Source organism: Euprymna scolopes, chromosome 1 (assembly GCF_053919585.1).
Source record: "Euprymna scolopes isolate OS-2025 chromosome 1, ASM5391958v1, whole genome shotgun sequence".
In the NCBI taxonomy this organism is placed as follows: domain Eukaryota; kingdom Metazoa; phylum Mollusca; class Cephalopoda; order Sepiida; family Sepiolidae; genus Euprymna; species Euprymna scolopes.
Window position 1 is genome coordinate 147,989,005 of NC_136482.1, and position 21,653 is coordinate 148,010,657.

The 21,653-nt window shown below is 34.9% G+C and overlaps 76 non-coding genes across 76 annotated transcripts; all 76 read left to right on the forward strand.

Moving 5' to 3' along the window:
- The first annotated feature begins 98 nt into the window (after nt 1-98).
- Trnar-ucu (transfer RNA arginine (anticodon UCU)) lies at nt 99-171 on the forward strand. Its single transcript has one exon. It is a non-coding gene; the product is annotated as a tRNA-Arg (tRNA).
- A 180-nt stretch (nt 172-351) lies between these two features.
- Trnar-ucu (transfer RNA arginine (anticodon UCU)) lies at nt 352-424 on the forward strand. The gene has a single exon. It is a non-coding gene; the product is annotated as a tRNA-Arg (tRNA).
- Nucleotides 425-604: 180 nt separating this feature from the next.
- Trnar-ucu (transfer RNA arginine (anticodon UCU)) lies at nt 605-677 on the forward strand. The gene has a single exon. It is a non-coding gene; the product is annotated as a tRNA-Arg (tRNA).
- Nucleotides 678-857: 180 nt separating this feature from the next.
- On the forward strand, nt 858-930 carry Trnar-ucu (transfer RNA arginine (anticodon UCU)). Its single transcript has one exon. It is a non-coding gene; the product is annotated as a tRNA-Arg (tRNA).
- A 180-nt stretch (nt 931-1,110) lies between these two features.
- Nucleotides 1,111-1,183, forward strand: Trnar-ucu (transfer RNA arginine (anticodon UCU)). The gene has a single exon. It is a non-coding gene; the product is annotated as a tRNA-Arg (tRNA).
- Nucleotides 1,184-1,363: 180 nt separating this feature from the next.
- Trnar-ucu (transfer RNA arginine (anticodon UCU)) lies at nt 1,364-1,436 on the forward strand. Its single transcript has one exon. It is a non-coding gene; the product is annotated as a tRNA-Arg (tRNA).
- A 180-nt stretch (nt 1,437-1,616) lies between these two features.
- Trnar-ucu (transfer RNA arginine (anticodon UCU)) lies at nt 1,617-1,689 on the forward strand. Its single transcript has one exon. It is a non-coding gene; the product is annotated as a tRNA-Arg (tRNA).
- Nucleotides 1,690-1,869: 180 nt separating this feature from the next.
- Nucleotides 1,870-1,942, forward strand: Trnar-ucu (transfer RNA arginine (anticodon UCU)). The gene has a single exon. It is a non-coding gene; the product is annotated as a tRNA-Arg (tRNA).
- Nucleotides 1,943-2,122: 180 nt separating this feature from the next.
- Nucleotides 2,123-2,195, forward strand: Trnar-ucu (transfer RNA arginine (anticodon UCU)). Its single transcript has one exon. It is a non-coding gene; the product is annotated as a tRNA-Arg (tRNA).
- A 180-nt stretch (nt 2,196-2,375) lies between these two features.
- Trnar-ucu (transfer RNA arginine (anticodon UCU)) lies at nt 2,376-2,448 on the forward strand. The gene has a single exon. It is a non-coding gene; the product is annotated as a tRNA-Arg (tRNA).
- A 180-nt stretch (nt 2,449-2,628) lies between these two features.
- On the forward strand, nt 2,629-2,701 carry Trnar-ucu (transfer RNA arginine (anticodon UCU)). The gene has a single exon. It is a non-coding gene; the product is annotated as a tRNA-Arg (tRNA).
- A 180-nt stretch (nt 2,702-2,881) lies between these two features.
- Nucleotides 2,882-2,954, forward strand: Trnar-ucu (transfer RNA arginine (anticodon UCU)). The gene has a single exon. It is a non-coding gene; the product is annotated as a tRNA-Arg (tRNA).
- Nucleotides 2,955-3,374: 420 nt separating this feature from the next.
- Nucleotides 3,375-3,447, forward strand: Trnar-ucu (transfer RNA arginine (anticodon UCU)). The gene has a single exon. It is a non-coding gene; the product is annotated as a tRNA-Arg (tRNA).
- Nucleotides 3,448-3,627: 180 nt separating this feature from the next.
- Trnar-ucu (transfer RNA arginine (anticodon UCU)) lies at nt 3,628-3,700 on the forward strand. Its single transcript has one exon. It is a non-coding gene; the product is annotated as a tRNA-Arg (tRNA).
- A 180-nt stretch (nt 3,701-3,880) lies between these two features.
- Trnar-ucu (transfer RNA arginine (anticodon UCU)) lies at nt 3,881-3,951 on the forward strand. Its single transcript has one exon. It is a non-coding gene; the product is annotated as a tRNA-Arg (tRNA).
- A 181-nt stretch (nt 3,952-4,132) lies between these two features.
- Trnar-ucu (transfer RNA arginine (anticodon UCU)) lies at nt 4,133-4,205 on the forward strand. The gene has a single exon. It is a non-coding gene; the product is annotated as a tRNA-Arg (tRNA).
- Nucleotides 4,206-4,385: 180 nt separating this feature from the next.
- Nucleotides 4,386-4,458, forward strand: Trnar-ucu (transfer RNA arginine (anticodon UCU)). Its single transcript has one exon. It is a non-coding gene; the product is annotated as a tRNA-Arg (tRNA).
- Nucleotides 4,459-4,638: 180 nt separating this feature from the next.
- On the forward strand, nt 4,639-4,711 carry Trnar-ucu (transfer RNA arginine (anticodon UCU)). Its single transcript has one exon. It is a non-coding gene; the product is annotated as a tRNA-Arg (tRNA).
- Nucleotides 4,712-4,891: 180 nt separating this feature from the next.
- Trnar-ucu (transfer RNA arginine (anticodon UCU)) lies at nt 4,892-4,964 on the forward strand. Its single transcript has one exon. It is a non-coding gene; the product is annotated as a tRNA-Arg (tRNA).
- Nucleotides 4,965-5,397: 433 nt separating this feature from the next.
- On the forward strand, nt 5,398-5,470 carry Trnar-ucu (transfer RNA arginine (anticodon UCU)). The gene has a single exon. It is a non-coding gene; the product is annotated as a tRNA-Arg (tRNA).
- Nucleotides 5,471-5,650: 180 nt separating this feature from the next.
- Trnar-ucu (transfer RNA arginine (anticodon UCU)) lies at nt 5,651-5,723 on the forward strand. Its single transcript has one exon. It is a non-coding gene; the product is annotated as a tRNA-Arg (tRNA).
- A 180-nt stretch (nt 5,724-5,903) lies between these two features.
- Nucleotides 5,904-5,976, forward strand: Trnar-ucu (transfer RNA arginine (anticodon UCU)). The gene has a single exon. It is a non-coding gene; the product is annotated as a tRNA-Arg (tRNA).
- A 180-nt stretch (nt 5,977-6,156) lies between these two features.
- Nucleotides 6,157-6,229, forward strand: Trnar-ucu (transfer RNA arginine (anticodon UCU)). Its single transcript has one exon. It is a non-coding gene; the product is annotated as a tRNA-Arg (tRNA).
- Nucleotides 6,230-6,649: 420 nt separating this feature from the next.
- Nucleotides 6,650-6,722, forward strand: Trnar-ucu (transfer RNA arginine (anticodon UCU)). The gene has a single exon. It is a non-coding gene; the product is annotated as a tRNA-Arg (tRNA).
- Nucleotides 6,723-6,902: 180 nt separating this feature from the next.
- Trnar-ucu (transfer RNA arginine (anticodon UCU)) lies at nt 6,903-6,975 on the forward strand. Its single transcript has one exon. It is a non-coding gene; the product is annotated as a tRNA-Arg (tRNA).
- Nucleotides 6,976-7,155: 180 nt separating this feature from the next.
- Trnar-ucu (transfer RNA arginine (anticodon UCU)) lies at nt 7,156-7,226 on the forward strand. Its single transcript has one exon. It is a non-coding gene; the product is annotated as a tRNA-Arg (tRNA).
- A 181-nt stretch (nt 7,227-7,407) lies between these two features.
- On the forward strand, nt 7,408-7,480 carry Trnar-ucu (transfer RNA arginine (anticodon UCU)). The gene has a single exon. It is a non-coding gene; the product is annotated as a tRNA-Arg (tRNA).
- A 180-nt stretch (nt 7,481-7,660) lies between these two features.
- Nucleotides 7,661-7,733, forward strand: Trnar-ucu (transfer RNA arginine (anticodon UCU)). Its single transcript has one exon. It is a non-coding gene; the product is annotated as a tRNA-Arg (tRNA).
- Nucleotides 7,734-7,913: 180 nt separating this feature from the next.
- Nucleotides 7,914-7,986, forward strand: Trnar-ucu (transfer RNA arginine (anticodon UCU)). Its single transcript has one exon. It is a non-coding gene; the product is annotated as a tRNA-Arg (tRNA).
- A 180-nt stretch (nt 7,987-8,166) lies between these two features.
- On the forward strand, nt 8,167-8,239 carry Trnar-ucu (transfer RNA arginine (anticodon UCU)). The gene has a single exon. It is a non-coding gene; the product is annotated as a tRNA-Arg (tRNA).
- Nucleotides 8,240-8,672: 433 nt separating this feature from the next.
- Trnar-ucu (transfer RNA arginine (anticodon UCU)) lies at nt 8,673-8,745 on the forward strand. Its single transcript has one exon. It is a non-coding gene; the product is annotated as a tRNA-Arg (tRNA).
- A 180-nt stretch (nt 8,746-8,925) lies between these two features.
- On the forward strand, nt 8,926-9,001 carry Trnar-ucu (transfer RNA arginine (anticodon UCU)). The gene has a single exon. It is a non-coding gene; the product is annotated as a tRNA-Arg (tRNA).
- Nucleotides 9,002-9,178: 177 nt separating this feature from the next.
- Trnar-ucu (transfer RNA arginine (anticodon UCU)) lies at nt 9,179-9,251 on the forward strand. Its single transcript has one exon. It is a non-coding gene; the product is annotated as a tRNA-Arg (tRNA).
- A 180-nt stretch (nt 9,252-9,431) lies between these two features.
- On the forward strand, nt 9,432-9,504 carry Trnar-ucu (transfer RNA arginine (anticodon UCU)). Its single transcript has one exon. It is a non-coding gene; the product is annotated as a tRNA-Arg (tRNA).
- A 419-nt stretch (nt 9,505-9,923) lies between these two features.
- On the forward strand, nt 9,924-9,996 carry Trnar-ucu (transfer RNA arginine (anticodon UCU)). Its single transcript has one exon. It is a non-coding gene; the product is annotated as a tRNA-Arg (tRNA).
- Nucleotides 9,997-10,176: 180 nt separating this feature from the next.
- Nucleotides 10,177-10,249, forward strand: Trnar-ucu (transfer RNA arginine (anticodon UCU)). Its single transcript has one exon. It is a non-coding gene; the product is annotated as a tRNA-Arg (tRNA).
- Nucleotides 10,250-10,429: 180 nt separating this feature from the next.
- On the forward strand, nt 10,430-10,502 carry Trnar-ucu (transfer RNA arginine (anticodon UCU)). Its single transcript has one exon. It is a non-coding gene; the product is annotated as a tRNA-Arg (tRNA).
- A 180-nt stretch (nt 10,503-10,682) lies between these two features.
- Trnar-ucu (transfer RNA arginine (anticodon UCU)) lies at nt 10,683-10,755 on the forward strand. Its single transcript has one exon. It is a non-coding gene; the product is annotated as a tRNA-Arg (tRNA).
- A 180-nt stretch (nt 10,756-10,935) lies between these two features.
- Nucleotides 10,936-11,008, forward strand: Trnar-ucu (transfer RNA arginine (anticodon UCU)). The gene has a single exon. It is a non-coding gene; the product is annotated as a tRNA-Arg (tRNA).
- A 180-nt stretch (nt 11,009-11,188) lies between these two features.
- Trnar-ucu (transfer RNA arginine (anticodon UCU)) lies at nt 11,189-11,261 on the forward strand. Its single transcript has one exon. It is a non-coding gene; the product is annotated as a tRNA-Arg (tRNA).
- A 180-nt stretch (nt 11,262-11,441) lies between these two features.
- Trnar-ucu (transfer RNA arginine (anticodon UCU)) lies at nt 11,442-11,514 on the forward strand. Its single transcript has one exon. It is a non-coding gene; the product is annotated as a tRNA-Arg (tRNA).
- Nucleotides 11,515-11,933: 419 nt separating this feature from the next.
- Trnar-ucu (transfer RNA arginine (anticodon UCU)) lies at nt 11,934-12,006 on the forward strand. Its single transcript has one exon. It is a non-coding gene; the product is annotated as a tRNA-Arg (tRNA).
- A 179-nt stretch (nt 12,007-12,185) lies between these two features.
- Nucleotides 12,186-12,258, forward strand: Trnar-ucu (transfer RNA arginine (anticodon UCU)). Its single transcript has one exon. It is a non-coding gene; the product is annotated as a tRNA-Arg (tRNA).
- A 180-nt stretch (nt 12,259-12,438) lies between these two features.
- On the forward strand, nt 12,439-12,511 carry Trnar-ucu (transfer RNA arginine (anticodon UCU)). The gene has a single exon. It is a non-coding gene; the product is annotated as a tRNA-Arg (tRNA).
- Nucleotides 12,512-12,691: 180 nt separating this feature from the next.
- On the forward strand, nt 12,692-12,764 carry Trnar-ucu (transfer RNA arginine (anticodon UCU)). The gene has a single exon. It is a non-coding gene; the product is annotated as a tRNA-Arg (tRNA).
- A 180-nt stretch (nt 12,765-12,944) lies between these two features.
- Nucleotides 12,945-13,017, forward strand: Trnar-ucu (transfer RNA arginine (anticodon UCU)). Its single transcript has one exon. It is a non-coding gene; the product is annotated as a tRNA-Arg (tRNA).
- Nucleotides 13,018-13,197: 180 nt separating this feature from the next.
- Trnar-ucu (transfer RNA arginine (anticodon UCU)) lies at nt 13,198-13,269 on the forward strand. The gene has a single exon. It is a non-coding gene; the product is annotated as a tRNA-Arg (tRNA).
- A 181-nt stretch (nt 13,270-13,450) lies between these two features.
- Trnar-ucu (transfer RNA arginine (anticodon UCU)) lies at nt 13,451-13,523 on the forward strand. The gene has a single exon. It is a non-coding gene; the product is annotated as a tRNA-Arg (tRNA).
- A 180-nt stretch (nt 13,524-13,703) lies between these two features.
- On the forward strand, nt 13,704-13,776 carry Trnar-ucu (transfer RNA arginine (anticodon UCU)). Its single transcript has one exon. It is a non-coding gene; the product is annotated as a tRNA-Arg (tRNA).
- Nucleotides 13,777-13,956: 180 nt separating this feature from the next.
- On the forward strand, nt 13,957-14,029 carry Trnar-ucu (transfer RNA arginine (anticodon UCU)). Its single transcript has one exon. It is a non-coding gene; the product is annotated as a tRNA-Arg (tRNA).
- Nucleotides 14,030-14,209: 180 nt separating this feature from the next.
- Nucleotides 14,210-14,282, forward strand: Trnar-ucu (transfer RNA arginine (anticodon UCU)). The gene has a single exon. It is a non-coding gene; the product is annotated as a tRNA-Arg (tRNA).
- A 180-nt stretch (nt 14,283-14,462) lies between these two features.
- Trnar-ucu (transfer RNA arginine (anticodon UCU)) lies at nt 14,463-14,534 on the forward strand. Its single transcript has one exon. It is a non-coding gene; the product is annotated as a tRNA-Arg (tRNA).
- Nucleotides 14,535-14,715: 181 nt separating this feature from the next.
- On the forward strand, nt 14,716-14,788 carry Trnar-ucu (transfer RNA arginine (anticodon UCU)). The gene has a single exon. It is a non-coding gene; the product is annotated as a tRNA-Arg (tRNA).
- A 180-nt stretch (nt 14,789-14,968) lies between these two features.
- Trnar-ucu (transfer RNA arginine (anticodon UCU)) lies at nt 14,969-15,041 on the forward strand. Its single transcript has one exon. It is a non-coding gene; the product is annotated as a tRNA-Arg (tRNA).
- A 180-nt stretch (nt 15,042-15,221) lies between these two features.
- Nucleotides 15,222-15,294, forward strand: Trnar-ucu (transfer RNA arginine (anticodon UCU)). The gene has a single exon. It is a non-coding gene; the product is annotated as a tRNA-Arg (tRNA).
- A 180-nt stretch (nt 15,295-15,474) lies between these two features.
- Trnar-ucu (transfer RNA arginine (anticodon UCU)) lies at nt 15,475-15,547 on the forward strand. The gene has a single exon. It is a non-coding gene; the product is annotated as a tRNA-Arg (tRNA).
- A 433-nt stretch (nt 15,548-15,980) lies between these two features.
- Trnar-ucu (transfer RNA arginine (anticodon UCU)) lies at nt 15,981-16,053 on the forward strand. The gene has a single exon. It is a non-coding gene; the product is annotated as a tRNA-Arg (tRNA).
- Nucleotides 16,054-16,233: 180 nt separating this feature from the next.
- Trnar-ucu (transfer RNA arginine (anticodon UCU)) lies at nt 16,234-16,306 on the forward strand. Its single transcript has one exon. It is a non-coding gene; the product is annotated as a tRNA-Arg (tRNA).
- Nucleotides 16,307-16,486: 180 nt separating this feature from the next.
- Nucleotides 16,487-16,559, forward strand: Trnar-ucu (transfer RNA arginine (anticodon UCU)). The gene has a single exon. It is a non-coding gene; the product is annotated as a tRNA-Arg (tRNA).
- A 180-nt stretch (nt 16,560-16,739) lies between these two features.
- On the forward strand, nt 16,740-16,812 carry Trnar-ucu (transfer RNA arginine (anticodon UCU)). The gene has a single exon. It is a non-coding gene; the product is annotated as a tRNA-Arg (tRNA).
- A 180-nt stretch (nt 16,813-16,992) lies between these two features.
- Trnar-ucu (transfer RNA arginine (anticodon UCU)) lies at nt 16,993-17,063 on the forward strand. The gene has a single exon. It is a non-coding gene; the product is annotated as a tRNA-Arg (tRNA).
- A 181-nt stretch (nt 17,064-17,244) lies between these two features.
- Nucleotides 17,245-17,317, forward strand: Trnar-ucu (transfer RNA arginine (anticodon UCU)). Its single transcript has one exon. It is a non-coding gene; the product is annotated as a tRNA-Arg (tRNA).
- A 180-nt stretch (nt 17,318-17,497) lies between these two features.
- Nucleotides 17,498-17,570, forward strand: Trnar-ucu (transfer RNA arginine (anticodon UCU)). Its single transcript has one exon. It is a non-coding gene; the product is annotated as a tRNA-Arg (tRNA).
- A 180-nt stretch (nt 17,571-17,750) lies between these two features.
- Trnar-ucu (transfer RNA arginine (anticodon UCU)) lies at nt 17,751-17,823 on the forward strand. The gene has a single exon. It is a non-coding gene; the product is annotated as a tRNA-Arg (tRNA).
- A 180-nt stretch (nt 17,824-18,003) lies between these two features.
- Trnar-ucu (transfer RNA arginine (anticodon UCU)) lies at nt 18,004-18,076 on the forward strand. The gene has a single exon. It is a non-coding gene; the product is annotated as a tRNA-Arg (tRNA).
- A 433-nt stretch (nt 18,077-18,509) lies between these two features.
- Nucleotides 18,510-18,582, forward strand: Trnar-ucu (transfer RNA arginine (anticodon UCU)). The gene has a single exon. It is a non-coding gene; the product is annotated as a tRNA-Arg (tRNA).
- A 180-nt stretch (nt 18,583-18,762) lies between these two features.
- Trnar-ucu (transfer RNA arginine (anticodon UCU)) lies at nt 18,763-18,838 on the forward strand. The gene has a single exon. It is a non-coding gene; the product is annotated as a tRNA-Arg (tRNA).
- A 177-nt stretch (nt 18,839-19,015) lies between these two features.
- On the forward strand, nt 19,016-19,088 carry Trnar-ucu (transfer RNA arginine (anticodon UCU)). Its single transcript has one exon. It is a non-coding gene; the product is annotated as a tRNA-Arg (tRNA).
- Nucleotides 19,089-19,268: 180 nt separating this feature from the next.
- Trnar-ucu (transfer RNA arginine (anticodon UCU)) lies at nt 19,269-19,341 on the forward strand. Its single transcript has one exon. It is a non-coding gene; the product is annotated as a tRNA-Arg (tRNA).
- A 419-nt stretch (nt 19,342-19,760) lies between these two features.
- Trnar-ucu (transfer RNA arginine (anticodon UCU)) lies at nt 19,761-19,833 on the forward strand. The gene has a single exon. It is a non-coding gene; the product is annotated as a tRNA-Arg (tRNA).
- Nucleotides 19,834-20,013: 180 nt separating this feature from the next.
- On the forward strand, nt 20,014-20,086 carry Trnar-ucu (transfer RNA arginine (anticodon UCU)). Its single transcript has one exon. It is a non-coding gene; the product is annotated as a tRNA-Arg (tRNA).
- Nucleotides 20,087-20,266: 180 nt separating this feature from the next.
- Nucleotides 20,267-20,339, forward strand: Trnar-ucu (transfer RNA arginine (anticodon UCU)). The gene has a single exon. It is a non-coding gene; the product is annotated as a tRNA-Arg (tRNA).
- A 180-nt stretch (nt 20,340-20,519) lies between these two features.
- Nucleotides 20,520-20,592, forward strand: Trnar-ucu (transfer RNA arginine (anticodon UCU)). Its single transcript has one exon. It is a non-coding gene; the product is annotated as a tRNA-Arg (tRNA).
- A 180-nt stretch (nt 20,593-20,772) lies between these two features.
- Trnar-ucu (transfer RNA arginine (anticodon UCU)) lies at nt 20,773-20,845 on the forward strand. The gene has a single exon. It is a non-coding gene; the product is annotated as a tRNA-Arg (tRNA).
- A 180-nt stretch (nt 20,846-21,025) lies between these two features.
- Trnar-ucu (transfer RNA arginine (anticodon UCU)) lies at nt 21,026-21,098 on the forward strand. Its single transcript has one exon. It is a non-coding gene; the product is annotated as a tRNA-Arg (tRNA).
- Nucleotides 21,099-21,278: 180 nt separating this feature from the next.
- On the forward strand, nt 21,279-21,351 carry Trnar-ucu (transfer RNA arginine (anticodon UCU)). The gene has a single exon. It is a non-coding gene; the product is annotated as a tRNA-Arg (tRNA).
- The last annotated feature ends 302 nt before the right edge of the window (nt 21,352-21,653 follow it).

Genomic DNA, 21,653 nt, shown 5'->3' on the forward strand with positions numbered 1-21,653 from the left:
ATGTAGTTGTGTTTTTTATAATTACGCATGAAGTTTTATAAGATAATGAAATGATGTACAGAAAAATTTGAGATAGTTCCTCACAACCGCAAGAGTAAGTCTCTGTAGCGCAGCGGATAGCGCGCTGGACTTCTAATCCAGAGGCCGTGGGTTCGAATCCCACCAGAGATGACTTTGTAATGTTTTCTTTTGAAAATAGTGTATTTACTAGAAAGAAATATAAAAGAAAAGTAACTGGTGGTGTGAGAATTGAATGTAGTTGTGTTTTTTATAATTACGCATGAAGTTTTATAAGATAATGAAATGATGTACAGAAAAATTTGAGATAGTTCCTCACAACCGCAAGAGTAAGTCTCTGTAGCGCAGCGGATAGCGCGCTGCACTTCTAATCCAGAAGCCGTGGGTTCGAATCCCACCAGAGATGACTTTGTAATGTTTTCTTTTGAAGATGATGTATTTTCTAGAAAGAAATATAAAAGAAAAGTAACTGGTGGTGTGACAATTGAATGTAGTTGTGTTTTTTATAATTACGCATGAAGTTTTATAAGATAATGAAATGATGTACAGAAAAATTTGAGATAGTTCCTCACAACCGCAAGAGTAAGTCTCTGTAGCGCAGCGGATAGCGCGCTGGACTTCTAATCCAGAGGCCGTGGGTTCGAATCCCACCAGAGATGACTTTGTAATGTTTTCTTTTGAAGATGATGTATTTTCTAGAAAGAAATATAAAAGAAAAGTAACTGGTGGTGTGACAATTGAATGTAGTTGTGTTTTTTATAATTACGCATGAAGTTTTATAAGATAATGAAATGATGTACAGAAAAATTTGAGATAGTTCCTCACAACCGCAAGAGTAAGTCTCTGTAGCGCAGCGGATAGCGCGCTGGACTTCTAATCCAGAGGCCGTGGGTTCGAATCCCACCAGAGATGACTTTGTAATGTTTTCTTTTGAAAATAGTGTATTTACTAGAAAGAAATATAAAAGAAAAGTAACTGGTGGTGTGAAAATTGAATGTAGTTGTGTTTTTTATAATTACGCATGAACTTTTATAAGATAATGAAATGATGTACAGAAAAATTTGAGATAGTTCCTCACAACCGCAAGAGTAAGTCTCTGTAGCGCAGCGGATAGCGCGCTGGACTTCTAATCCAGAGGCCGTGAGTTCGAATCCCACCAGAGATGACTTTGTAATGTTTTCTTTTGAAAATAGTGTATTTACTAGAAAGAAATATAAAAGAAAAGTAACTGGTGGTGTGAAAATTGAATGTAGTTGTGTTTTTTATAATTACGCATGAAGTTTTATAAGATAATGAAATGATGTACAGAAAAATTTGAGATAGTTCCTCACAACCGCAAGGGTAAGTCTCTGTAGCGCAGCGGATAGCGCGCTGGGCTTCTAATCCAGAGGCCGTGGGTTCGAATCCCACCAGAGATGACTTTGTAATGTTTTCTTTTGAAAATAGTGTATTTACTAGAAAGAAATATAAAAGAAAAGTAACTGGTGGTGTGAAAATTGGATGTAGTTGTGTTTTTTATAATTACGCATGAAGTTTTATAAGATAATGAAATGATGTAAAGAAAAATTTGAGATAGTTTCTCGCAACCGCAAGGGTAAGTCTCTGTAGCGCAGCGGATAGCGCGCTGGGCTTCTAATCCAGAGGCCGTGGGTTCGAATCCCACCAGAGATGACTTTGTAATGTTTTCTTTTGAAAATAGTGTATTTACTAGAAAGAAATATAAAAGAAAAGTAACTGGTGGTGTGAAAATTGGATGTAGTTGTGTTTTTTATAATTACGCATGAAGTTTTATAAGATAATGAAATGATGTAAAGAAAAATTTGAGATAGTTTCTCGCAACAACGAGAGTAAGTCTCTGTAGCGCAGCGGATAGCGCGCTGGACTTCTAATCCAGAGGCCGTGGGTTCGAATCCCACCAGAGATGACTTTGTAATGTTTTCTTTTGAAGATGATGTATTTTGTAGAAAGAAATATAAAAGAAAAGTAACTGGTGGTGTGACAATTGAATGTAGTTGTGTTTTTTATAATTACGCATGAAGTTTTATAAGATAATGAAATGATGTAAAGAAAAATTTGAGATAGTTCCTCACAACCGCAAGAGTAAGTCTCTGTAGCGCAGCGGATAGCGCGCTGGACTTCTAATCCAGAGGCCGTGGGTTCGAATCCCACCAGAGATGACTTTGTAATGTTTTCTTTTGAAGATGATGTATTTTCTAGAAAGAAATATAAAAGAAAAGTAACTGGTGGTGTGACAATTGAATGTAGTTGTGTTTTTTATAATTACGCATGAAGTTTTATAAGATAATGAAATGATGTACAGAAAAATTTGAGATAGTTCCTCACAACCGCAAGAGTAAGTCTCTGTAGCGCAGCGGATAGCGCGCTGGACTTCTAATCCAGAGGCCGTGGGTTCGAATCCCACCAGAGATGACTTTGTAATGTTTTCTTTTGAAGATGATGTATTTTCTAGAAAGAAATATAAAAGAAAAGTAACTGGTGGTGTGACAATTGAATGTAGTTGTGTTTTTTATAATTACGCATGAAGTTTTATAAGATAATGAAATGATGTACAGAAAAATTTGAGATAGTTCCTCACAACCGCAAGAGTAAGTCTCTGTAGCGCAGCGGATAGCGCGCTGGACTTCTAATCCAGAGGCCGTGGGTTCGAATCCCACCAGAGATGACTTTGTAATGTTTTCTTTTGAAAATAGTGTATTTACTAGAAAGAAATATAAAAGAAAAGTAACTGGTGGTGTGAAAATTGCATGTAGTTGTGTTTTTTATAATTACGCATGAAGTTTTATAAGATAATGAAATGATGTACAGAAAAATTTGAGATAGTTCCTCACAACAGCAAGAGTAAGTCTCTGTAGCGCAGCGGATAGCGCGCTGGACTTCTAATCCAGAGGCCGTGGGTTCGAATCCCACCAGAGATGACTTTGTAATGTTTTCTTTTGAAAATAGTGTATTTACTAGAAAGAAATATAAAAGAAAAGTAACTGGTGGTGTGAAAATTGGATGTAGTTGTGTTTTTTATAATTACGCATGAAGTTTTATAAGATAATGAAATGATTTAAAGAAAAAGTTGAGATAGTTCCTCACAATATCAAGAGTTAGTCGGATAGCGCGCTGGACTTCTAATCCAGAGGCCGTGGGTTCGAATCCCACCAGAGATGACTTTGTAATGTTTTCTTTTGAAAATAGTGTATTTACTAGAAAGAAATATAAAAGAAAAGTAACTGGTGGTGTGAAAATTGGATGTAGTTGTGTTTTTTATAATTACGCATGAAGTTTTATAAGATAATGAAATGATTTAAAGAAAAATTTGAGATAGTTCCTCACAATATCAAGAGTTAGTCTCTGTAGCGCTGCGGATAGCGCGCTTGACTTCTAATCCAGAGGACGTGGGTTCGAATCCCACCAGAGATGACTTTGTAATCTTTTCTTTTGAAAATAGTGTATTTACTAGAAAGAAATATAAAAGAAAAGTAACTGGTGGTGTGAAAATTGGATGTAGTTGTGTTTTTTATAATTACGCATGAAGTTTTATAAGATAATGAAATGATTTAAAGAAAAATTGGAGATAGTTCCTCACAATATCAAGAGTTAGTCTCTGTAACGCAGCGGATAGCGCGCTGGACTTCTAATCCAGAGGCCGTGGGTTCGAATCCCACCAGAGATGACTTTGTAATCTTTTCTTTTGAAAATAGTGTATTTACTAGAAAGAAATATAAAAGAAAAGTAACTGGTGGTGTGAAAATTGGATGTAGTTGTGTTTTTTATAATTACGCATGAAGTTTTATAAGATAATGAAATGATTTAAAGAAAAATTTGAGATAGTTCCTCACAATATCAAGAGTTAGTCTCTGTAGCGAAGCGGATAGCGCTGGACTTCTAATCCAGAGGCCGTGGGTTCGAATCCCACCAGAGATGACTTTGTAATGTTTTCTTTTGAAAATAGTGTATTTACTAGAAAGAAATATAAAAGAAAAGTAACTGGTGGTGTGAAAATTGGATGTAGTTGTGTTTTTTTATAATTACGCATGAAGTTTTATAACATAATGAAATGATTTAAAGAAAAATTTGAGATAGTTCCTCACAATATCAAGAGTTAGTCTCTGTAGCGCAGCGGATAGCGCGCTGGACTTCTAATCCAGAGGCCGTGGGTTCGAATCCCACCAGAGATGACTTTGTAATGTTTTCTTTTGAAAATAATGTATTTACTAGAAAGAAATATAAAAGAAAAGTAACTGGTGGTGTGAAAATTGGATGTAGTTGTGTTTTTTATAATTACGCATGAAGTTTTATAAGATAATGAAATGATTTAAAAAAAAATTTGAGATAGTTCCTCACAATATCAAGAGTTAGTCTCTGTAGCGCAGCGGATAGCGCGCTGGACTTCTAATCCAGAGGCCGTGGGTTCGAATCCCACCAGAGATGACTTTGTAATGTTTTCTTTTGAAAATAGTGTATTTACTAGAAAGAAATATAAAAGAAAAGTAACTGGTGGTGTGAAAATTGGATGTAGTTGTGTTTTTTATAATTACGCATGAACTTTTATAAGATAATGAAATGATTTAAAGAAAAATTTGAGATAGTTCCTCACAACCGCAAGAGTAAGTCTCTGTAGCGCAGCGGATAGCGCGCTGGACTTCTAATCCAGAGGCCGTGGGTTCGAATCCCCCTAGAGATGACTTTGTAATGTTTTCTTTTGAAAATAGTGTATTTACTAGAAAGAAATATAAAAGAAAAGTAACTGGTGGTGTGAAAATTGGATGTAGTTGTGTTTTTTATAATTACGCATGAACTTTTATAAGATAATGAAATGATGTAAAGAAAAATTTGAGATAGTTCCTCACAACCGCAAGGGGAAGTCTCTGAAGCGCAGCGGATAGCGCGCTGGACTTCTAATCCAGAGGCCGTGGGTTCGAATCCCACCAGAGATGACTTTGTAATGTTTTCTTTTGAAAATAGTGTATTTACTAGAAAGAAATATAAAAGAAAAGTAACTGGTGGTGTGAAAATTGGATGTAGTTGTGTTTTTTATAATTACGCATGAAGTTTTATAAGATAATGAAATGATGTAAAGAAACATTTGAGTTAGTTCCTCACAACCGCAAGGGTAAGTCTCTGTAGCGCAGCGGATAGCGCGCTGGACTTCTAATCCTGAGGCGTGTGTTCGAATCCCACAAGAAATGACTTTGTAATGTTTTTTTTTTGAAGATGATGTATTTTGTAGAAAGAAATATAAAAGAAAAGTAACTGGTGGTGTGACAATTGAATGTAGTTGTGTTTTTTATAATTACGCATGAAGTTTTATAAGATAATGAAATGATGTAAAGAAAAATTTGAGATAGTTCCTCACAACCGCAAGAGTAAGTCTCTGTAGCGCAGCGGATAGCGCGCTGGACTTCTAATCCAGAGGCCGTGGGTTCGAATCCCACCAGAGATGACTTTGTAATGTTTTCTTTTGAAGATGATGTATTTTCTAGAAAGAAATATAAAAGAAAAGTAACTGGTGGTGTGACAATTGAATGTAGTTGTGTTTTTTATAATTACGCATGAAGTTTTATAAGATAATGAAATGATGTACAGAAAAATTTGAGATAGTTCCTCACAACCGCAAGAGTAAGTCTCTGTAGCGCAGCGGATAGCTCGCTGGACTTCTAATCCAGAGGCCGTGGGTTCGAATCCCACCAGAGATGACTTTGTAATGTTTTCTTTTGAAGATGATGTATTTTCTAGAAAGAAATATAAAAGAAAAGTAACTGGTGGTGTGACAATTGAATGTAGTTGTGTTTTTTATAATTACGCATGAAGTTTTATAAGATAATGAAATGATGTACAGAAAAATTTGAGATAGTTCCTCACAACCGCAAGAGTAAGTCTCTGTAGCGCAGCGGATAGCGCGCTGGACTTCTAATCCAGAGGCCGTGGGTTCGAATCCCACCAGAGATGACTTTGTAATGTTTTCTTTTGAAAATAGTGTATTTACTAGAAAGAAATATAAAAGAAAAGTAACTGGTGGTGTGAAAATTGCATGTAGTTGTGTTTTTTATAATTACGCATGAAGTTTTATAAGATAATGAAATGATGTACAGAAAAATTTGAGATAGTTCCTCACAACAGCAAGAGTAAGTCTCTGTAGCGCAGCGGATAGCGCGCTGGACTTCTAATCCAGAGGCCGTGGGTTCGAATCCCACCAGAGATGACTTTGTAATGTTTTCTTTTGAAAATAGTGTATTTACTAGAAAGAAATATAAAAGAAAAGTAACTGGTGGTGTGAAAATTGGATGTAGTTGTGTTTTTTATAATTACGCATGAAGTTTTATAAGATAATGAAATGATTTAAAGAAAAAGTTGAGATAGTTCCTCACAATATCAAGAGTTAGTCGGATAGCGCGCTGGACTTCTAATCCAGAGGCCGTGGGTTCGAATCCCACCAGAGATGACTTTGTAATGTTTTCTTTTGAAAATAGTGTATTTACTAGAAAGAAATATAAAAGAAAAGTAACTGGTGGTGTGAAAATTGGATGTAGTTGTGTTTTTTATAATTACGCATGAAGTTTTATAAGATAATGAAATGATTTAAAGAAAAATTTGAGATAGTTCCTCACAATATCAAGAGTTAGTCTCTGTAGCGCTGCGGATAGCGCGCTTGACTTCTAATCCAGAGGCCGTGGGTTCGAATCCCACCAGAGATGACTTTGTAATCTTTTCTTTTGAAAATAGTGTATTTACTAGAAAGAAATATAAAAGAAAAGTAACTGGTGGTGTGAAAATTGGATGTAGTTGTGTTTTTTATAATTACGCATGAAGTTTTATAAGATAATGAAATGATTTAAAGAAAAATTGGAGATAGTTCCTCACAATATCAAGAGTTAGTCTCTGTAACGCAGCGGATAGCGCGCTGGACTTCTAATCCAGAGGCCGTGGGTTCGAATCCCACCAGAGATGACTTTGTAATCTTTTCTTTTGAAAATAGTGTATTTACTAGAAAGAAATATAAAAGAAAAGTAACTGGTGGTGTGAAAATTGGATGTAGTTGTGTTTTTTATAATTACGCATGAAGTTTTATAAGATAATGAAATGATTTAAAGAAAAATTTGAGATAGTTCCTCACAATATCAAGAGTTAGTCTCTGTAGCGAAGCGGATAGCGCTGGACTTCTAATCCAGAGGCCGTGGGTTCGAATCCCACCAGAGATGACTTTGTAATGTTTTCTTTTGAAAATAGTGTATTTACTAGAAAGAAATATAAAAGAAAAGTAACTGGTGGTGTGAAAATTGGATGTAGTTGTGTTTTTTTATAATTACGCATGAAGTTTTATAACATAATGAAATGATTTAAAGAAAAATTTGAGATAGTTCCTCACAATATCAAGAGTTAGTCTCTGTAGCGCAGCGGATAGCGCGCTGGACTTCTAATCCAGAGGCCGTGGGTTCGAATCCCACCAGAGATGACTTTGTAATGTTTTCTTTTGAAAATAATGTATTTACTAGAAAGAAATATAAAAGAAAAGTAACTGGTGGTGTGAAAATTGGATGTAGTTGTGTTTTTTATAATTACGCATGAAGTTTTATAAGATAATGAAATGATTTAAAAAAAAATTTGAGATAGTTCCTCACAATATCAAGAGTTAGTCTCTGTAGCGCAGCGGATAGCGCGCTGGACTTCTAATCCAGAGGCCGTGGGTTCGAATCCCACCAGAGATGACTTTGTAATGTTTTCTTTTGAAAATAGTGTATTTACTAGAAAGAAATATAAAAGAAAAGTAACTGGTGGTGTGAAAATTGGATGTAGTTGTGTTTTTTATAATTACGCATGAACTTTTATAAGATAATGAAATGATTTAAAGAAAAATTTGAGATAGTTCCTCACAACCGCAAGAGTAAGTCTCTGTAGCGCAGCGGATAGCGCGCTGGACTTCTAATCCAGAGGCCGTGGGTTCGAATCCCCCTAGAGATGACTTTGTAATGTTTTCTTTTGAAAATAGTGTATTTACTAGAAAGAAATATAAAAGAAAAGTAACTGGTGGTGTGAAAATTGGATGTAGTTTTTTTTTTTATAATTACGCATGAACTTTTATAAGATAATGAAATGATGTAAAGAAAAATTTGAGATAGTTCCTCACAACCGCAAGGGGAAGTCTCTGAAGCGCAGCGGATAGCGCGCTGGACTTCTAATCCAGAGGCCGTGGGTTCGAATCCCACCAGAGATGACTTTGTAATGTTTTCTTTTGAAAATAGTGTATTTACTAGAAAGAAATATAAAAGAAAAGTAACTGGTGGTGTGAAAATTGGATGTAGTTGTGTTTTTTATAATTACGCATGAAGTTTTATAAGATAATGAAATGATGTAAAGAAACATTTGAGTTAGTTCCTCACAACCGCAAGGGTAAGTCTCTGTAGCGCAGCGGATAGCGCGCTGGACTTCTAATCCTGAGGCGTGTGTTCGAATCCCACAAGAAATGACTTTGTAATGTTTTTTTTTTGAAAATAGTGTATTTACTAGAAAGAAATATAAAAGAAAAGTAACTGGTGGTGTGAAAATTGGATGTAGTTGTGTTTTTTATAATTACGCATGAAGTTTTATAAGATAATGAAATGATTTAAAGAAAAATGTGAGATAGTTCCTCACAACCGCAAGAGTAAGTCTCTGTAGCGCAGCGGATAGCGCGCTGGACTTCTAATCCAGAGGCCGTGGCTTCGAATCCCACGAGAGATGACTTTGTAATTTTTTTTTTTTTAAATAGTGTATTTATTCGAAAGAAATATAAAAGAAAAGTAACTGGTGGTGTGAAAATTGGATGTAGTTGTGTTTTTTATAATTACGCATGAAGTTTTATAAGATAATGAAATGATGTAAAGAAAATTTTTAGATAGTTTCTCACGACCGCAACAGTAAGTCTCTGTAGCGCAGCGGATAGCGCGCTGGACTTCTAATCCAGAGGCCGTGGGTTCGAATCCAACCAGAGCTGACTTTGTAATGTTTTCTTTTTAAAATAGTGTATTTACTAGAAAGAAATATAAAAGAAAAGTAACTGGTGGTGAGAAAATTGGATGTAGTTGTGTTTTTTATAATTACGCATGAAGTTTTATAAGATAATGAAATGATTTAAAGAAAATTTTGAGATAGTTCCTCACAATATCAAGAGTTAGTCTCTGTAGCGCAGCGGATAGCGCGCTGGACTTCTAATACAGAGGCCGTGGGTTCGAATCCCACCAGAGATGACTTTGTAATCTTTTCTTTTGAAAATAGTGTATTTACTAGAAAGAAATATAAAAGAAAAGTAACTGGTGGTGTGAAAATTGGATGTAGTTGTGTTTTTTATAATTACGCATGAAGTTTTATAAGATAATGAAATGATTTAAAGAAAAAGTTGAGATAGTTCCTCACAATATCAAGAGTTAGTCTCTGTAGCGCAGCGGATAGCGCGCTGGACTTCTAATCCAGAGGCCGTGGGTTCGAATCCCACCAGAGATTACTTTGTAATGTTTTCTTTTGAAAATAGTGTATTTACTAGAAAGAAATATAAAAGAAAAGTAACTGGTGGTGTAAAAATTTGATGTAGTTGTGTTTTTTATAATTACGCATGAAGTTTTATAAGATAATGAAATGATTTAAAGAAAAAGTTGAGATAGTTCCTCACAATATCAAGAGTTAGTCGGATAGCGCGCTGGACTTCTAATCCAGAGGCCGTGGGTTCGAATCCCACCAGAGATGATTTGTAATGTTTTCTTTTGAAAATAGTGTATTTACTAGAAAGAAATATAAAAGAAAAGTAACTGGTGGTGTGAAAATTGGATGTAGTTGTGTTTTTTATAATTACGCATGAAGTTTTATAACATAATGAAATGATTTAAAGAAAAATTGGAGATAGTTCCTCACAATATCAAGAGTTAGTCTCTGTAGCGCTGCGGATAGCGCACTTGACTTCTAATCCAGAGGCCGTGGGTTCGAATCCCACCAGAGATGACTTTGTAATGTTTTCTCTTGAAAATAGTGTATTTACTAGAAAGAAATATAAAAGAAAAGTAACTGGTGGTGTGAAAATTGGATGTAGTTGTGTTTTTTATAATTACGCATGAAGTTTTATAAGATAATGAAATGATGTAAAGAAAAATTTGAGATAGTTCCTCACAATATCAAGAGTTAGTCTCTGTAGCGCAGCGGATAGCGCGCTGGACTTCTAATCCAGAGGCCGTGGGTTCGAATCCCACCAGAGATGACTTTGTAATCTTTTCTTTTGAAAATAGTGTATTTACTAGAAAGAAATATAAAAGAAAAGTAACTGGTGGTGTGAAAATTGGATGTAGTTGTGTTTTTTATAATTACGCATGAAGTTTTATAAGATAATGAAATGATTTAAAGAAAAAGTTGAGATAGTTCCTCACAATATCAAGAGTTAGTCTCTGTAGCGAAGCGGATAGCGCGCTGGACTTCTAATCCAGAGGCCGTGGGTTCGAATCCCACCAGAGATGACTTTGTAATGTTTTCTTTTGAAAATAGTGTATTTACTAGAAAGAAATATAAAAGAAAAGTAACTGGTGGTGTGAAAATTGGATGTAGTTGTGTTTTTTATAATTACGCATGAAGTTTTATAAGATAATGAAATGATTTAAAGAAAAATTTGAGATAGTTCCTCACAATATCAAGAGTAAGTCTCTGTAGCGCAGCGGATAGCGCGCTGGACTTCTAATCCAGAGGCCGTGGGTTCGAATCCCCCCAGAGATGACTTTGTAATGTTTTCTTTTGAAAATAGTGTATTTACTAGAAAGAAATATAAAAGAAAAGTAACTGGTGGTGTGAAAATTGGATGTAGTTGTGTTTTTTATAATTACGCATGAACTTTTATAAGATAATGAAATGATGTAAAGAAAAATTTGAGATAGTTCCTCACAGCCGCAAGGGTAAGTCTCTGAAGCGCAGCGGATAGCGCGCTGGACTTCTAATCCAGAGGCCGTGGGTTCGAATCCCACCAGAGATGACTTTGTAATGTTTTCTCTTGAAAATAGTGTATTTACTAGAAAGAAATATAAAAGAAAAGTAACTGGTGGTGTGAAAATTGGATGTAGTTGTGTTTTTTATAATTACGCATGAAGTTTTATAAGATAATGAAATGATTTAAAGAAAAATTTGAGATAGTTCCTCACAATATCAAGAGTTAGTCTCTGTAGCGCAGCGGATAGCGCGCTGGACTTCTAATACAGAGGCCGTGGGTTCGAATCCCACCAGAGATGACTTTGTAATCTTTTCTTTTGAAAATAGTGTATTTACTAGAAAGAAATATAAAAGAAAAGTAACTGGTGGTGTGAAAATTGGATGTAGTTGTGTTTTTTATAATTACGCATGAAGTTTTATAAGATAATGAAATGATTTAAAGAAAAAGTTGAGATAGTTCCTCACAATATCAAGAGTTAGTCTCTGTAGCGCAGCGGATAGCGCGCTGGACTTCTAATCCAGAGGCCGTGGGTTCGAATCCCACCAGAGATTACTTTGTAATGTTTTCTTTTGAAAATAGTGTATTTACTAGAAAGAAATATAAAAGAAAAGTAACTGGTGGTGTAAAAATTTGATGTAGTTGTGTTTTTTATAATTACGCATGAAGTTTTATAAGATAATGAAATGATTTAAAGAAAAAGTTGAGATAGTTCCTCACAATATCAAGAGTTAGTCGGATAGCGCGCTGGACTTCTAATCCAGAGGCCGTGGGTTCGAATCCCACCAGAGATGATTTGTAATGTTTTCTTTTGAAAATAGTGTATTTACTAGAAAGAAATATAAAAGAAAAGTAACTGGTGGTGTGAAAATTGGATGTAGTTGTGTTTTTTATAATTACGCATGAAGTTTTATAACATAATGAAATGATTTAAAGAAAAATTGGAGATAGTTCCTCACAATATCAAGAGTTAGTCTCTGTAGCGCTGCGGATAGCGCACTTGACTTCTAATCCAGAGGCCGTGGGTTCGAATCCCACCAGAGATGACTTTGTAATGTTTCTCTTGAAAATAGTGTATTTACTAGAAAGAAATATAAAAGAAAAGTAACTGGTGGTGTGAAAATTGGATGTAGTTGTGTTTTTTATAATTACGCATGAAGTTTTATAAGATAATGAAATGATGTAAAGAAAAATTTGAGATAGTTCCTCACAATATCAAGAGTTAGTCTCTGTAGCGCAGCGGATAGCGCGCTGGACTTCTAATCCAGAGGCCGTGGGTTCGAATCCCACCAGAGATGACTTTGTAATCTTTTCTTTTGAAAATAGTGTATTTACTAGAAAGAAATATAAAAGAAAAGTAACTGGTGGTGTGAAAATTGGATGTAGTTGTGTTTTTTATAATTACGCATGAAGTTTTATAAGATAATGAAATGATTTAAAGAAAAAGTTGAGATAGTTCCTCACAATATCAAGAGTTAGTCTCTGTAGCGAAGCGGATAGCGCGCTGGACTTCTAATCCAGAGGCCGTGGGTTCGAATCCCACCAGAGATGACTTTGTAATGTTTTCTTTTGAAAATAGTGTATTTACTAGAAAGAAATATAAAAGAAAAGTAACTGGTGGTGTGAAAATTGGATGTAGTTGTGTTTTTTATAATTACGCATGAAGTTTTATAAGATAATGAAATGATTTAAAGAAAAATTTGAGATAGTTCCTCACAATATCAAGAGTAAGTCTCTGTAGCGCAGCGGATAGCGCGCTGGACTTCTAATCCAGAGGCCGTGGGTTCGAATCCCCCCAGAGATGACTTTGTAATGTTTTCTTTTGAAAATAGTGTATTTACTAGAAAGAAATATAAAAGAAAAGTAACTGGTGGTGTGAAAATTGGATGTAGTTGTGTTTTTTATAATTACGCATGAACTTTTATAAGATAATGAAATGATGTAAAGAAAAATTTGAGATAGTTCCTCACAGCCGCAAGGGTAAGTCTCTGAAGCGCAGCGGATAGCGCGCTGGACTTCTAATCCAGAGGCCGTGGGTTCGAATCCCACCAGAGATGACTTTGTAATGTTTTCTCTTGAAAATAGTGTATTTACTAGAAAGAAATATAAAAGAAAAGTAACTGGTGGTGTGAAAATTGGATGTAGTTGTGTTTTTTATAATTACGCATGAAGTTTTATAAGATAATGAAATGATGTAAAGAAACATTTGAGTTAGTTCCTCACAACCGCAAGGGTAAGTCTCTGTAGCGCAGCGGATAGCGCGCTGGACTTCTAATCCTGAGGCGTGTGTTCGAATCCCACCAGAAATGACTTTGTAATGTTTTTTTTTTGAAAATAGTGTATTTACTAGAAAGAAATATAAAAGAAAAGTAACTGGTGGTGTGAAAATTGGATGTAGTTGTGTTTTTTATAATTACGCATGAAGTTTTATAAGATAATGAAATGATTTAAAGAAAAATGTGAGATAGTTCCTCACAACCGCAAGAGTAAGTCTCTGTAGCGCAGCGGATAGCGCGCTGGACTTCTAATCCAGAGGCCGTGGCTTCGAATCCCACCAGAGATGACTTTGTAATTTTTTTTTTTTTAAATAGTGTATTTATTAGAACGAAATATAAAAGAAAAGTAACTGGTGGTGTGAAAATTGGATGTAGTTGTGTTTTTTATAATTACGCATGAAGTTTTATAAGATAATGAAATGATGTAAAGAAAAATTTGAGATAGTTCCTCACAACCGCAAGAGTAAGTCTCTGTAGCGCAGCGGATAGCGCGCTGGACTTCTAATCCAGAGGCCGTGTGTTCGAATCCCACCAGAGATGACTTTGTAATGTTTTCTTTTGAAAATAGTGTATTTACTAGAAAGAAATATAAAAGAAAAGTAACTGGTGGTGTGAAAATTGGATGTAGTTGTGTTTTTTATAATTACGCATGAAGTTTTATAAGATAATGAAATGATTTAAAGAAAAATTTGAGATAGTTCCTCACAATATCAAGAGTAAGTCTCTGTAGCGCAGCGGATAGCGCGCTGGACTTCTAATCCAGAGGCCGTGGGTTCGAATCCCCCCAGAGATGACTTTGTAATGTTTTCTTTTGAAAATAGTGTATTTACTAGAAAGAAATATAAAAGAAAAGTAACTGGTGGTGTGAAAATTGGATGTAGTTGTGTTTTTTATAATTACGCATGAACTTTTATAAGATAATGAAATGATGTAAAGAAAAATTTGAGATAGTTCCTCACAGCCGCAAGGGTAAGTCTCTGAAGCGCAGCGGATAGCGCGCTGGACTTCTAATCCAGAGGCCGTGGGTTCGAATCCCACCAGAGATGACTTTGTAATGTTTTCTCTTGAAAATAGTGTATTTACTAGAAAGAAATATAAAAGAAAAGTAACTGGTGGTGTGAAAATTGGATGTAGTTGTGTTTTTTATAATTACGCATGAAATTTTATAAGATAATGAAATGATGTAAAGAAACATTTGAGTTAGTTCCTCACAACCGCAAGGGTAAGTCTCTGTAGCGCAGCGGATAGCGCGCTGGACTTCTAATCCTGAGGCGTGTGTTCGAATCCCACCAGAAATGACTTTGTAATGTTTTTTTTTTGAAAATAGTGTATTTACTAGAAAGAAATATAAAAGAAAAGTAACTGGTGGTGTGAAAATTGGATGTAGTTGTGTTTTTTATAATTACGCATGAAGTTTTATAAGATAATGAAATGATTTAAAGAAAAATGTGAGATAGTTCCTCACAATATCAAGAGTAAGTCTCTGTAGCGCAGCGGATAGCGCGCTGGACTTCTAATCCAGAGGCCGTGGCTTCGAATCCCACCAGAGATGACTTTGTAATTTTTTTTTTTTTAAATAGTGTATTTATTAGAACGAAATATAAAAGAAAAGTAACTGGTGGTGTGAAAATTGGATGTAGTTGTGTTTTTTATAATTACGCATGAAGTTTTATAAGATAATGAAATGATGTAAAGAAAAATTTGAGATAGTTCCTCACAACCGCAAGAGTAAGTCTCTGTAGCGCAGCGGATAGCGCGCTGGACTTCTAATCCAGAGGCCGTGTGTTCGAATCCCACCAGAGATGACTTTGTAATGTTTTCTTTTGAAAATAGTGTATTTACTAGAAAGAAATATAAAAGAAAAGTAACTGGTGGTGTGAAAATTGGATGTAGTTGTGTTTTTTATAATTACGCATGAAGTTTTATAAGATAATGAAATGATGTAAAGAAAAATGTGAGATAGTTCCTCACAATATCAAGAGTAAGTCTCTGTAGCGCAGCGGATAGCGCGCTGGACTTCTAATCCAGAGGTCGTGGGTTCGAATCCCCCCAGAGATGACTTTGTAATGTTTTCTTTTGAAAATAGTGTATTTACTAGAAAGAAATATAAAAGAGAAATAACTGGTGGTGTGAAAATTGGATGTAGTTGTGTTTTTTATAATTACGCATGAACTTTTATAAGATAATGAAATGATGTAAAGAAAAATTTGAGATAGTTCCTCACAACCGCAAGGGTAAGTCTCTGAAGCGCAGCGGATAGCGCGCTGGACTTCTAATCCAGAGGCCGTGGGTTCGAATCCCACCAGAGATGACTTTGTAATGTTTTCTCTTGAAAATAGTGTATTTACTAGAAAGAAATATAAAAGAAAAGTAACTGGTGGTGTGAAAATTGGATGTAGTTGTGTTTTTTATAATTACGCATGAAGTTTTATAAGATAATGAAATGATGTAAAGAAACATTTGAGTTAGTTCCTCACAACCGCAAGGGTAAGTCTCTGTAGCGCAGCGGATAGCGCGCTGGACTTCTAATCTTGAGGCGTGTGTTCGAATCCCACCAGAAATGACTTTGTAATGTTTTTTTTTTGAAAATAGTGTATTTACTAGAAAGAAATATAAAAGAAAAGTAACTGGTGGTGTGAAAATTGGATGTAGTTGTGTCTTTTATAATTACGCATGAAGTTTTATAAGATAATGAAATGATTTAAAGAAAAATGTGAGATAGTTCCTCACAACCGCAAGAGTAAGTCTCTGTAGCGCAGCGGATAGCGCGCTGGACTTCTAATCCAGAGGCCGTGGCTTCGAATCCCACCAGAGATGACTTTGTAATTTTTTTTTTTTTAAATAGTGTATTTATTAGAACGAAATATAAAAGAAAAGTAACTGGTGGTGTGAAAATTGGATGTAGTTGTGTTTTTTATAATTACGCATGAAGTTTTATAAGATAATGAAATGATTTAAAGAAAAATTTGAGATAGTTCCTCACAATATCAAGAGTTAGTCTCTGTAACGCAGCGGATAGCGCGCTGGACTTCTAATCCAGAGGCCGTGGGTTCGAATCCCACCAGAGATGACTTTGTAATCTTTTCTTTTGAAAATAGTGTATTTACTAGAAAGAAATATAAAAGAAAAGTAACTGGTGGTGTGAAAATTGGATGTAGTTGTGTTTTTTATAATTACGCATGAAGTTTTATAAGATAATGAAATGATTTAAAGAAAAATTTGAGATAGTTCCTCACAATATCAAGAGTTAGTCTCTGTAGCGAAGCGGATAGCGCGCTGGACTTCTAATCCAGAGGCCGTGGGTTCGAATCCCACCAGAGATGACTTTGTAATGTTTTCTTTTGAAAATAGTGTATTTACTAGAAAGAAATATAAAAGAAAAGTAACTGGTGGTGTGAAAATTGGATGTAGTTGTGTTTTTTATAATTACGCATGAAGTTTTATAAGATAATGAAATGATTTAAAGAAAAATTGGAGATAGTTCCTCACAATATCAAGAGTTAGTCTCTGTAACGCAGCGGATAGCGCGCTGGACTTCTAATCCAGAGGCCGTGGGTTCGAATCCCACCAGAGATGACTTTGTAATCTTTTCTTTTGAAAATAGTGTATTTACTAGAAAGAAATATAAAAGAAAAGTAACTGGTGGTGTGAAAATTGGATGTAGTTGTGTTTTTTATAATTACGCATGAAGTTTTATAAGATAATGAAATGATTTAAAGAAAAATTTGAGATAGTTCCTCACAATATCAAGAGTTAGTCTCTGTAGCGAAGCGGATAGCGCTGGACTTCTAATCCAGAGGCCGTGGGTTCGAATCCCACCAGAGATGACTTTGTAATGTTTTCTTTTGAAAATAGTGTATTTACTAGAAAGAAATATAAAAGAAAAGTAACTGGTGGTGTGAAAATTGGATGTAGTTGTGTTTTTTTATAATTACGCATGAAGTTTTATAACATAATGAAATGATTTAAAGAAAAATTTGAGATAGTTCCTCACAATATCAAGAGTTAGTCTCTGTAGCGCAGCGGATAGCGCGCTGGACTTCTAATCCAGAGGCCGTGGGTTCGAATCCCACCAGAGATGACTTTGTAATGTTTTCTTTTGAAAATAATGTATTTACTAGAAAGAAATATAAAAGAAAAGTAACTGGTGGTGTGAAAATTGGATGTAGTTGTGTTTTTTATAATTACGCATGAAGTTTTATAAGATAATGAAATGATTTAAAAAAAAATTTGAGATAGTTCCTCACAATATCAAGAGTTAGTCTCTGTAGCGCAGCGGATAGCGCGCTGGACTTCTAATCCAGAGGCCGTGGGTTCGAATCCCACCAGAGATGACTTTGTAATGTTTTCTTTTGAAAATAGTGTATTTACTAGAAAGAAATATAAAAGAAAAGTAACTGGTGGTGTGAAAATTGGATGTAGTTGTGTTTTTTATAATTACGCATGAACTTTTATAAGATAATGAAATGATTTAAAGAAAAATTTGAGATAGTTCCTCACAACCGCAAGAGTAAGTCTCTGTAGCGCAGCGGATAGCGCGCTGGACTTCTAATCCAGAGGCCGTGGGTTCGAATCCCCCTAGAGATGACTTTGTAATGTTTTCTTTTGAAAATAGTGTATTTACTAGAAAGAAATATAAAAGAAAAGTAACTGGTGGTGTGAAAATTGGATGTAGTTGTGTTTTTTATAATTACGCATGAACTTTTATAAGATAATGAAATGATGTAAAGAAAAATTTGAGATAGTTCCTCACAACCGCAAGGGGAAGTCTCTGAAGCGCAGCGGATAGCGCGCTGGACTTCTAATCCAGAGGCCGTGGGTTCGAATCCCACCAGAGATGACTTTGTAATGTTTTCTTTTGAAAATAGTGTATTTACTAGAAAGAAATATAAAAGAAAAGTAACTGGTGGTGTGAAAATTGGATGTAGTTGTGTTTTTTATAATTACGCATGAAGTTTTATAAGATAATGAAATGATGTAAAGAAACATTTGAGTTAGTTCCTCACAACCGCAAGGGTAAGTCTCTGTAGCGCAGCGGATAGCGCGCTGGACTTCTAAAACTGAGGCGTGTGTTCGAATCCCACAAGAAATGACTTTGTAATGTTTTTTTTTTGAAAATAGTGTATTTACTAGAAAGAAATATAAAAGAAAAGTAACTGGTGGTGTGAAAATTGGATGTAGTTGTGTTTTTTATAATTACGCATGAAGTTTTATAAGATAATGAAATGATTTAAAGAAAAATGTGAGATAGTTCCTCACAACCGCAAGAGTAAGTCTCTGTAGCGCAGCGGATAGCGCGCTGGACTTCTAATCCAGAGGCCGTGGCTTCGAATCCCACGAGAGATGACTTTGTAATTTTTTTTTTTTTGAATAGTGTATTTATTCGAAAGAAATATAAAAGAAAAGTAACTGGTGGTGTGAAAATTGGATGTAGTTGTGTTTTTTATAATTACGCATGAAGTTTTATAAGATAATGAAATGATGTAAAGAAAATTTTTAGATAGTTTCTCACGACCGCAACAGTAAGTCTCTGTAGCGCAGCGGATAGCGCGCTGGACTTCTAATCCAGAGGCCGTGGGTTCGAATCCCACCAGAGCTGACTTTGTAATGTTTTCTTTTTAAAATAGTGTATTTACTAGAAAGAAATATAAAAGAAAAGTAACTGGTGGTGAGAAAATTGGATGTAGTTGTGTTTTTTATAATTACGCATGAAGTTTTATAAGATAATGAAATGATTTAAAGAAAATTTTGAGATAGTTCCTCACAATATCAAGAGTTAGTCTCTGTAGCGCAGCGGATAGCGCGCTGGATTTCTAATACAGAGGCCGTGGGTTCGAATCCCACCAGAGATGACTTTGTAATCTTTTCTTTTGAAAATAGTGTATTTACTAGAAAGAAATATAAAAGAAAAGTAACTGGTGGTGTGAAAATTGGATGTAGTTGTGTTTTTTATAATTACGCATGAAGTTTTATAAGATAATGAAATGATTTAAAGAAAAAGTTGAGATAGTTCCTCACAATATCAAGAGTTAGTCTCTGTAGCGCAGCGGATAGCGCGCTGGACTTCTAATCCAGAGGCCGTGGGTTCGAATCCCACCAGAGATTACTTTGTAATGTTTTCTTTTGAAAATAGTGTATTTACTAGAAAGAAATATAAAAGAAAAGTAACTGGTGGTGTAAAAATTTGATGTAGTTGTGTTTTTTATAATTACGCATGAAGTTTTATAAGATAATGAAATGATTTAAAGAAAAAGTTGAGATTGTTCCTCACAATATCAAGAGTTAGTCGGATAGCGCGCTGGACTTCTAATCCAGAGGCCGTGGGTTCGAATCCCACCAGAGATGATTTGTAATGTTTTCTTTTGAAAATAGTGTATTTACTAGAAAGAAATATAAAAGAAAAGTAACTGGTGGTGTGAAAATTGGATGTAGTTGTGTTTTTTATAATTACGCATGAAGTTTTATAACATAATGAAATGATTTAAAGAAAAATTGGAGATAGTTCCTCACAATATCAAGAGTTAGTCTCTGTAGCGCTGCGGATAGCGCACTTGACTTCTAATCCAGAGGCCGTGGGTTCGAATCCCACCAGAGATGACTTTGTAATGTTTTCTCTTGAAAATAGTGTATTTACTAGAAAGAAATATAAAAGAAAAGTAACTGGTGGTGTGAAAATTGGATGTAGTTGTGTTTTTTATAATTACGCATGAAGTTTTATAAGATAATGAAATGATGTAAAGAAAAATTTGAGATAGTTCCTCACAATATCAAGAGTTAGTCTCTGTAGCGCAGCGGATAGCGCGCTGGACTTCTAATCCAGAGGCCGTGGGTTCGAATCCCACCAGAGATGACTTTGTAATCTTTTCTTTTGAAAATAGTGTATTTACTTAAAAGAAATATAAAAGAAAAGTAACTGGTGGTGTGAAAATTGGATGTAGTTGTGTTTTTTATAATTACGCATGAAGTTTTATAAGATAATGAAATGATTTAAAGAAAAAGTTGAGATAGTTCCTCACAATATCAAGAGTTAGTCTCTGTAGCGAAGCGGATAGCGCGCTGGACTTCTAATCCAGAGGCCGTGGGTTCGAATCCCACCAGAGATGACTTTGTAATGTTTTCTTTTGAAAATAGTGTATTTACTAGAAAGAAATATAAAAGAAAAGTAACTGGTGGTGTGAAAATTGGATGTAGTTGTGTTTTTTATAATTACGCATGAAGTTTTATAAGATAATGAAATGATTTAAAGAAAAATTTGAGATAGTTCCTCACAATATCAAGAGTAAGTCTCTGTAGCGCAGCGGATAGCGCGCTGGACTTCTAATCCAGAGGCCGTGGGTTCGAATCCCCCCAGAGATGACTTTGTAATGTTTTCTTTTGAAAATAGTGTATTTACTAGAAAGAAATATAAAAGAAAAGTAACTGGTGGTGTGAAAATTGGATGTAGTTGTGTTTTTTATAATTACGCATGAACTTTTATAAGATAATGAAATGATGTAAAGAAAAATTTGAGATAGTTCCTCACAGCCGCAAGGGTAAGTCTCTGAAGCGCAGCGGATAGCGCGCTGGACTTCTAATCCAGAGGCCGTGGGTTCGAATCCCACCAGAGATGACTTTGTAATGTTTTCTCTTGAAAATAGTGTATTTACTAGAAAGAAATATAAAAGAAAAGTAACTGGTGGTGTGAAAATTGGATGTAGTTGTGTTTTTTATAATTACGCATGAAGTTTTATAAGATAATGAAATGATTTAAAGAAAAATTTGAGATAGTTCCTCACAATATCAAGAGTTAGTCTCTGTAGCGCAGCGGATAGCGCGCTGGACTTCTAATACAGAGGCCGTGGGTTCGAATCCCACCAGAGATGACTTTGTAATCTTTTCTTTTGAAAATAGTGTATTTACTAGAAAGAAATATAAAAGAAAAGTAACTGGTGGTGTGAAAATTGGATGTAGTTGTGTTTTTTATAATTACGCATGAAGTTTTATAAGATAATGAAATGATTTAAAGAAAAAGTTGAGATAGTTCCTCACAATATCAAGAGTTAGTCTCTGTAGCGCAGCGGATAGCGCGCTGGACTTCTAATCCAGAGGCCGTGGGTTCGAATCCCACCAGAGATTACTTTGTAATGTTTTCTTTTGAAAATAGTGTATTTACTAGAAAGAAATATAAAAGAAAAGTAACTGGTGGTGTAAAAATTTGATGTAGTTGTGTTTTTTATAATTACGCATGAAGTTTTATAAGATAATGAAATGATTTAAAGAAAAAGTTGAGATAGTTCCTCACAATATCAAGAGTTAGTCGGATAGCGCGCTGGACTTCTAATCCAGAGGCCGTGGGTTCGAATCCCACCAGAGATGATTTGTAATGTTTTCTTTTGAAAATAGTGTATTTACTAGAAAGAAATATAAAAGAAAAGTAA